At 48.7% G+C, this 8,381-nt stretch overlaps 1 protein-coding gene across 4 annotated transcripts in view; it reads right to left on the bottom strand.

Moving 5' to 3' along the window:
* The window catches only part of ERI3 (ERI1 exoribonuclease family member 3), a 129,522-nt gene extending 123,289 nt beyond the window's left edge, over nt 1-6,233 (bottom strand). For 2 of the 4 annotated variants that reach the window (XR_010029024.1, XM_063165959.1), the window contains exon 1: nt 6,157-6,233. The gene's annotated coding sequence lies outside the window, so the exon portion shown is untranslated. The other 2 variants (XM_063165961.1, XM_063165960.1) reach the window with 2 other exon arrangements.
* Between the last annotated feature and the right edge of the window lie 2,148 nt (nt 6,234-8,381).

Genomic DNA, 8,381 nt, shown 5'->3' on the forward strand with positions numbered 1-8,381 from the left:
CTAAAGCATGACAGTTTGATCACCAGCAAGGAAGGAAAGCCAAGAGAAAGGCAAGCTGTAGCCACCAGCCTTGCCAGGGCCCCACTGAGTGTGAAGCGGAGAATCTGCACTGGTGGCTGCTGCACGCCAGGCTTCCCACTGGCAAGGTTGCTTAGGGACAACCAAAGCAGCAAGGAACAAGACAGGGAACTCCTGCCACGGGAAGAATGCTGGTGACAAGAGCCAACAGGGCAGTGCAAATGCTGTCCCGGGCCTGCAGGGCAGCCCCAAAGCCACAGAGAGAGATGTGCACCACACAAGCTCCAGAGGAGTCAAATTCATCAATGGCAGGACAAATTAGTCTACTAAGAACTTGAGCTTAATGACTTCTGGCACAAAACATAAATATGAACTTTTTACAACTACATCTAATTAAAATTACAGCTTGCCTTTGAGCCCAAAATATTCCCTTTTACTTTCCAGTTTGATAAACTGAGTAGGGAAGGGGCAGGAAGACAACACCTAACTTCACATTGGCAGGGTGACCCAAGAACTTACATTTTATGAGAGCCTTCACTCACATGTTAAATTACTTCATTATGACAAGACAGCCCTCCACCATATTACAAAACAAACAAGTAAGAAAACCCCCCACTAACCTAAACTACAAGAGAAACTGAAATTAAAAAACAAAAGCAAGCAAGCTCTGGGAGTAAAATGCTTCAGTTTATTATTTGTGCAAAACCTAGGTAGGGGCAGCTGTGACTCCTGGCCTCCAACAGACAACTGAACTCAAGGCTAGAGCAACAAAAACCAATCAAAAATGTAAGTCAGGTTTGTCTATTTTATTGAATTGTGGAGGAAAAAAAGTTAGGGTAATAGAGATGCTTTCTGTAGAACAAAATTGCACACATTTAGTGACACCTGGAACACAGTATAACAAAAAATGCAGGACTTCAATTTTGGTAGCTGTTCAAATGCATACTCAGAGGTCAAATGTGAGCCCGTATTTCACTTGTGTGAAAATATAACTGAAGAACAATAGAGATAACTCAGGGTGTTTTTTAATCAATCTTAACCTAAACCCAAATATTTCATTAGATGAACTACAGTACAAAAATGACAGCACCTGGCTAGCCTGTGAGGCAGGAAACAAGAGACTATGAACAAGACCAGCTTATCCACTCTTACCACTCAAACTTGCAAAAAAAAAACCAACCAACATAAAGTAAAACAAATAACAAAAGACAAAGCTTTTAGAACTGTTTAATAAAGTAACACAATTTTAGACAGGTAGATTTGCTTCTTTCTTTAATTTGTTAACCTCACAGTATCATCACTGGAACATGAGAACAGTACACTTCACGGCTGCACTCCCTTCACGTTTGGCTGGGTTTGTCTCCAGCACTGCTAGACAACCACGCCTGTTTTGGAAAATCTGTACTCTCATGGCACGTCTATATGCTGCCCCATCATTGCTCAGCTCAGATACAACTTGGCATTCATCATTTTGTTTTTACAGTACTCCACAATCACACTCAGGCTCTTCCCACTACAGATGAGGAGGTCCCTGTTCTCAAGAACTTACAGTCTAAAATTAGAAGCAATACAAGTGAGGGGAACAACAGAAAAGAATGAGGGGTACAGGAGGAGAGTTGGGCAACTGCTCATCTGGGAGAAACATGCATCTTGGTAGGTCAACTGAAAAAAATAATTCACCCTATACAGGCACTGGTTTCCCTCTGTATGGTCATTATGGAAGAGATAAGTGAACATGGAAAAGGCTGACTAAAGGATGGAGGGCACTCTTGGGTTAAGGAAGGTCTCTCCCATTTCTTGAGCTCATTCTTGCCGCTGGCTTCCTTGGCTGATTTGTCAAAGGCACGAGCACACATGTCACAGCACCAGAATCTCTTCCATTGTGACATCACAGACGCGATGGCTTGTGAGATCACAATGTGCAAGGCCGAAGGCGCTGATTACTTAGGGAAGCGCTTGCTGCAGCTATGGCACCCTACAAAGCTGGGAAACAAACACATCTCAGTTCACTTGACAACACACTGAAACCCACACGAGACTCCACACCAGCAGGACACGCATTTGTCTGAACAGACCACCCAGAAGCCGTCCCAAAGATGCACAGTACAATTCCACTCCAATTTTATTAGGCCACCTCTGCTAGGCAACCCACTTTCGTCAGCTCCTTGACTGGTCTCCTAAGACAGGCTTTGCTGTGTATTTTTAAACCTTCTCCAAGAGTAACTGCAGATGAGCAAACGGGTCTAAGCTGGAGTCTGCAGAAGTTCCACACAGCAAAGGACTGGTCACTTAGAAGAAATGTAGAGAAAGGAAAGAACAAAAATTAAAACAAAGAAGCAATAACAGGGACACATACAGCAAAAGCCAAAGAGGAAGAACAGATTTGCTATTAAGGAAAAGAACAGTTGCACGGGATCAGACCAAAAATCCTCTAGTCCAATCTCCTGCCTCTGCCTGGGAGCCATAAGAAAATGCACCAGTGTGAAACTACACAAAATGAGGTTAACCAAGCCAACAGCTCTGGGAGGCCCACAGGAGGCAGGCCTGTCCTTCCCTCTCAGTCTTGCTCTCCTGCTAATTACATTACACCAGTTCCTGAGCTTGTCTGGCCCTTCTGCGAGCCGATTCAACCACAGGAACCTATAAAAGGACTCACACAGCCAGAATAAAACACAATTAAAACAAGATAATTTCTGGCTGGTTTAGTGAGACGAATTAGCTCAGGGCCAGGCTGGATGAACAGCAAAGCTCAAAGAAGAGGAAGAGCCCACACTGGCAGAAGCAGGAATGAGATGAGCCACTGGGGCTGTTGGTCAGCTCAGCTGCTCACCAACCCATGTACTCAGACCAGGACAGAGACACCTGGGATGACATGGCACTTTGCAGAGAATGGAGAAGTTATCTTAGCTCTAGCAGCATAGACACATTAAACTTGAATTCACAAAGCCCACCAGACCATCTGGTCTCAACCTCAGGTAATGCTGGCCCTAAAGTTTCCATTTCCTTAGTTGAGCCCAAAGGCTTGAACACCTTTCAGAAAAGTCTCTGGCCTTGAATTGCAGCATGAAGACTGGAGCTTCCCCTCTACCTTCAAACAGCTCGTTCCAATGGTCAATCCATTCGCTGTCAAAAAATAACATGTCTTAGTTTTCATTCAAACTTTCCCAGCCCTGGTCTTTGAGATAAGTTCTGAAATTTATGGCACTTCAGTGCTCCCTATCCTCAACACAGCTCCCCGTGCCAGGAGCTAGAGATTTGTAGCTACTACCCATCTAGTCAGTAAAAGCTACTATTGCACATTGGCCTAATTTAGTGGAAAGGAGACATAGTAGGCCACCCTTTGTTTAATGGTATCTGGCACACATAATTACTTCATTTTCATACACATGGATGCCACAGTTCCTCAAACCACTTATACAGCTGCACACCTTCGTTATCTGAAAAATGAAAGTTAACACCTGAGAGTCCCAAATGAATCTCAGCCTGGATTCAGGGAAACAAGATTTGCATTGCTTAATACACTGGTAACTTCTGATCTTCACAAATGAGCTCCAGAAGTGTTAAAAGCAAGCCAAAGCTGTGTCTTGGTACACTGGCAAAAGCTCCAAGCAGGGTAGCAGCTACAGTGGGGCATGGTTTCCACACAACCCAGTCTCAGCCCAGAAAATCTGCCAGGGAAGATGTTCACCCTAATATTCAACCACAGAAAAAAAATAGATTGTAACAAATACAGCTGAAGTTTAAAAAAAAAAAATTTGGTTGGAAGAGAAGTAGCTTTACCTATACAACACATCTAGGGAGAATACAACTTTTCAGCTGGCCTGAGGCCAGCTGAGATCACTTCTCTTAGGGAAGGGAAATGGTCCAAATGGTCCCTAGCACAGCCAGCACCTCTGCTCTAGGTTATGTCTTGACAGCCTCAACTCGTCCAATTCTTCCCTTATGGCCCTGCTCACCATGGCACCACACTGGCGCGTTGCTCATCACTACTACAGTGAAACACCAGGAGTCTCAGGAGGACCACTTCTAGCAAAAATACCTTCTTCAGATTCAAGAGAGACTTGAGACAAAAGCACAGCTGCTTCCATGCTCCCCTGTAAGCCCAGGCACTGTGGGCAGTCCTGCAGCATTTACCTGGATGTCACCACACTCGCACTCCACAGCCTTGGGGCCCTCCACTGCAGGTGGCCACAGCACTGACACGGAGACAGAGTAAAATGCAAATACTCCACACATTTAAGTATCTTCCAGAACTCTATTTCCAAAATGTAAGAGGGTTAAAAAATAAATAAAAGCAATGCCTACCAAAGTTAACAGAATTAAAACAAGATAAGCACCAAACCAGCTGTAATCAGGCCCTCTGAGGAAAGCAAACTGAAGTATGTCTCAAGTGCAGAACAGAAACTTTAGGTCCTATCAGTGTTTATTCAATCCAAGGTCTTCTTTATTTAGCATCAGGCACATGGGCATTTTTTAAAAGGCTTTAATCACTTTCTTCTTTTGGATTTTGGTACTACTCAAATCTGTCTAGACACACTAACTTTACAAAAAAACCCAAACCAAACACACTATTCATGTAGAGCAACCCAAAGTTTGAGATGAACAAGAATGCATAAAAGGGCCACAGGGCCACTCTTTGAAACAAAACAAACATTTAGTCCACACTGTAAATTAATGTGAAAATTCAGTGGCAAAGGGCAGAATCCAGTGCTCCAAAATGGAAACAAAAATATCTGAAGTAAAAAACACCATCTGAAATCAAATTTCCCAACCAACGCAGGGGACTAATCAACTAGACTTTTAACATCTACTGAATTTCAGAATTATTCATTCTTTATTAAAAGTTCAGATGCCAACTTTAATATCAAGTGACATGAGATGCTACAGTGTTGCAAAAAGACACTACAGGACAAAATCTATTCAAGTTACCATCAAAAAGAAACCAGGTAAAATCCTCAAACAGCTGTTAACAGTATCTGATGGGACAGGTGTTTTGGAGATGTACCTTCCTGGAGCTCTGTATACCTCACCCTTCCTGAGACACAGTGAAAGCATTAACATATTTGAAAACTTGCTGGTCCCCCTGCATCACAGCTGGAAGAATATCAAGAGTTCAGACTAAACAGCAGCTGTCAATCTACCATCTCTGGAACCAAAAGCTCAATAAAGAAACTAGGTAAGTAAAGAAGTAGCAAAACAAATGTCACACTTATTAGCAAACAGGCCAGCAATGACCACGTAAATCCACCAGACACAGGACTTGTAAAAGACAGAACATCAGCAGTAAATGACAACACCTCTTTATACATCTGAGTTTGGAAGAAACACCTGTAACAGCATAGCAGCAAGAAATGAAAAGGAGAAGAAATTCCTACTGCCACTCAGGAAACAAGTAAACAGACTGTACTCCTAAGCTTTCTCAAGTTTACTTCACTCTCCAGATCTGAGACAAGTGATCAGTTCAATCCCATATGGTAAAAAATATAGGGAAAAAAAACCAAAACAAACCTCCTACTCCCTCATTACCTCCACCTATGAACCTCCACATCCCAAAACATTAAAAAATCCTTCCTGCTGCTGCCTGCAGCTCAGCCCGTGCCCAGCCCCCGGGCACACCGGCTGTTTTCCCTTCCTCAAGCCCGGAAAGCGACTGATGCCGCCGCAGCTGGGATCTGGGGGACTGCTGCCACAGCCACCCTCAGACCTCCGCTCCGGGCCGCACCGGGGCGCGGAGGGCCCGGCAACCCGGGCGTCGAGCGGACGAGGCGCCGCCACCCCGCGCCCTCCCCTCGGGCCGGGGCCGCCCCCGGTCCTCACCGGCACCGGCACCCCCGCCCTGCCCTGCCCTGCCCGGCTCGGCCCGGCCCGGCCCGCAGCCCCACGCCCCCGGTTCGAGCCCCGCCGCCGCGGGGGGCCGGGCCGCGCCCCCGCTCCGCGCCGGGCCTTTCCCCCCGCCCCGGGCCACGGCGGCCCCACGTCTCCGCCAGGCCTGAGGGGCCCCCCGCGCCGGCCGGGCCCCGCAGGGCTGGGCCGAGCCGCCGCCCGCCTCCCGCACCACCCCCGCGGCGGAGCCGCCCCGGCCCGGCCGGGCCCCGCGCCCCGCACTCCGCACCACGAGTGCCCGGCACCGCCACTCACCGCCCGCACTCTGACCCCCGACCCCGCGCTGAGCGGCAGCGCCGCCGCCCAACCGCAGCGCCGCCCGCCGCCGCCGGGGGCGGGGCTTCCGACCCGCCGCGCCCCCTCGCGCAGGCGCGTGTCTCGCGCCGCCCCGCATGGCACGCTGGGGGCCGTAGTTCTCCGCTGCCGGCCCCGCCGCGTGGCTGCGCCTCGACGCCGCGCCTGGTGTGGGGGCGCCGGTTCCCATCCCCCGTGCCCGGCGGGATCTCATCCTCACCCCGCCGGCCCGACTCCTCGATTGCCTCGGGGCCAGCACTTACCCGCCTTGTGTCCTCAAGGGCCATCCCAGCCCGTCGCCAGGACACCTCCCCCGAGTCCTGATGTGTCCGTGCCTCTGTGCTCCCTCATCTCTCTCAGCCGAAACCTGTCCGAGCCGTGCCTGCTCTTTGCTTGACACGCTGAGCTGTGGCACCTCCTCCCCACTCCCGATCCCTCGGGCTGTCACACTCTGCCAGGGTTCTGAGCCCCTCCCTGCCTGCTGCTGCAAGGAATCCTGACCAGGCTGCCCATGGATTGTCCCTCCTGAGACATTCGAGACCCACCTGGAGGTGTTCCTCTGTCACCTGCCCTGGTGACCCTGCCTTGGCGAGGGGATTGGACTGGATGGTCTCCAGAGATCCCTTCCAACTCCAACATTCTGTGATTCTCTGAACTTACCTGCAACAATACCCAATCTTTAGCCTATTGGTCTATCCATAACTCTTGGAATCTCACTGCAATGACAAGTGTTCTAGCTGGGGCCATTCCCTGCTATTCATTGCTTCCTTCCCCGCTTCTCACATTCACTCACACCTCCACACTGCAAGCCAGCAGCTCCTTTGCACACCCCTGATACTCCTCATATGCATGATGAACAAACTCAGAGCACTGACTCATGCAAACAGGACTGTGAGGGATTCTAGAGGCTGCCTCACCCATCATTTGCCTGCAGGCAGGAGCAATCCTACGTCTCATGGTCTCCTCTTAAAATAATTCCTTAAGCCGTTCTCTGGCTCCATGTCTTAAAATACTGGACAAAGATAAGTACCAGAGTGCAGAGATCACTGACTGATGCTCCACATGAGGTGGGATGATGGCTGCCTGACTCAATCTGCCTGGTTCTCCTGCCTTTCACTGAGTTGCTGGCTCTTCAGGCTGGATTTATCCTTTCCTCTGTTTGTGTGCAGCCTTGAACTTGAGAGGCCTGAACCATGAAAGTATCATGTCAGAACTATAAAAATACCAACAGCAAACCATTTAATAATAGTAAGAGTTCCTTTAAGTCCTCTTAGATTTGGCATCTCACAGCTTCCCACCCACATAAGCAAGGATAATGTGAAATTTTACTTCTAAGCTTAGCTATATTGCTGTGATTTGTCAAGTCATTGGTGACTGATGTATGGATTGTCAGGAGCCCAGGAGAGTGAATTGAAGGCCTTTGCACTGTGATTCCTTGAGCAATCTGTCCCTGGCCCTCCCTTAGCAGGGATGGAAACTGGCTGAAATGTCACTGCAGTCCCAAAGCTTGAAATTTAGGGCTCACAGCCTGCCTGTGTTTCTAAGAGCATGGAAGAGAAGAGGCCTTTCCTCTGCTGACCTCTGCATCTTGCAGTAAAATATAATTCCTTGGTCTAGACAAACGATGAAGGGCTCATAGAGGTGTGCATGCCTTTTTTTCATTTGCCAAGCCTTGTGCTGTTTCCCAGGTTTCCCAGGAGGCGGATTTCCTCCTGCCCAGTTCATTAGGGAAAACCCCGTTTCCCAGATGAGTTATCTGCAGTAACCAGGGCCACACCTTGGCTTCTGCCAGCCTCTGTGACCCAGAGACTGCAGGACAGCAATGAGATTCCTTCAGCAGCTGCACTTTCAGAGGGCCTTTTTTTTCTGGCACAACTATCAGCACCCAAACCAGCTCAAAGAGAGCCATGTTTTACGAAATATTGTCACTGTTTCTGTATTGTTCATGTCTGAGCCTGTCTTATGCCTCAAATGAACACTGCAGGCCACTGAAAATGTCACCTACAGATTAATCTGGCTCACTCCAGGCTTCTGGAAAAATAAATGAGGGTGATCAATAGCTATCCCGTGGTGTGCCCTTCAATGCACGTGGCCCCTGTAGCATCCTGACTGGGAACAGCTCCCCTGCCCAAGGGACTGTGCCACTAAAGCACATGGTCAATTGCCATGGGGCCCGAGGCAAGGAA

The sequence above is a fragment of the Melospiza melodia genome, chromosome 11, assembly GCF_035770615.1.
Source record: "Melospiza melodia melodia isolate bMelMel2 chromosome 11, bMelMel2.pri, whole genome shotgun sequence".
Lineage (NCBI taxonomy): Eukaryota > Metazoa > Chordata > Aves > Passeriformes > Passerellidae > Melospiza > Melospiza melodia.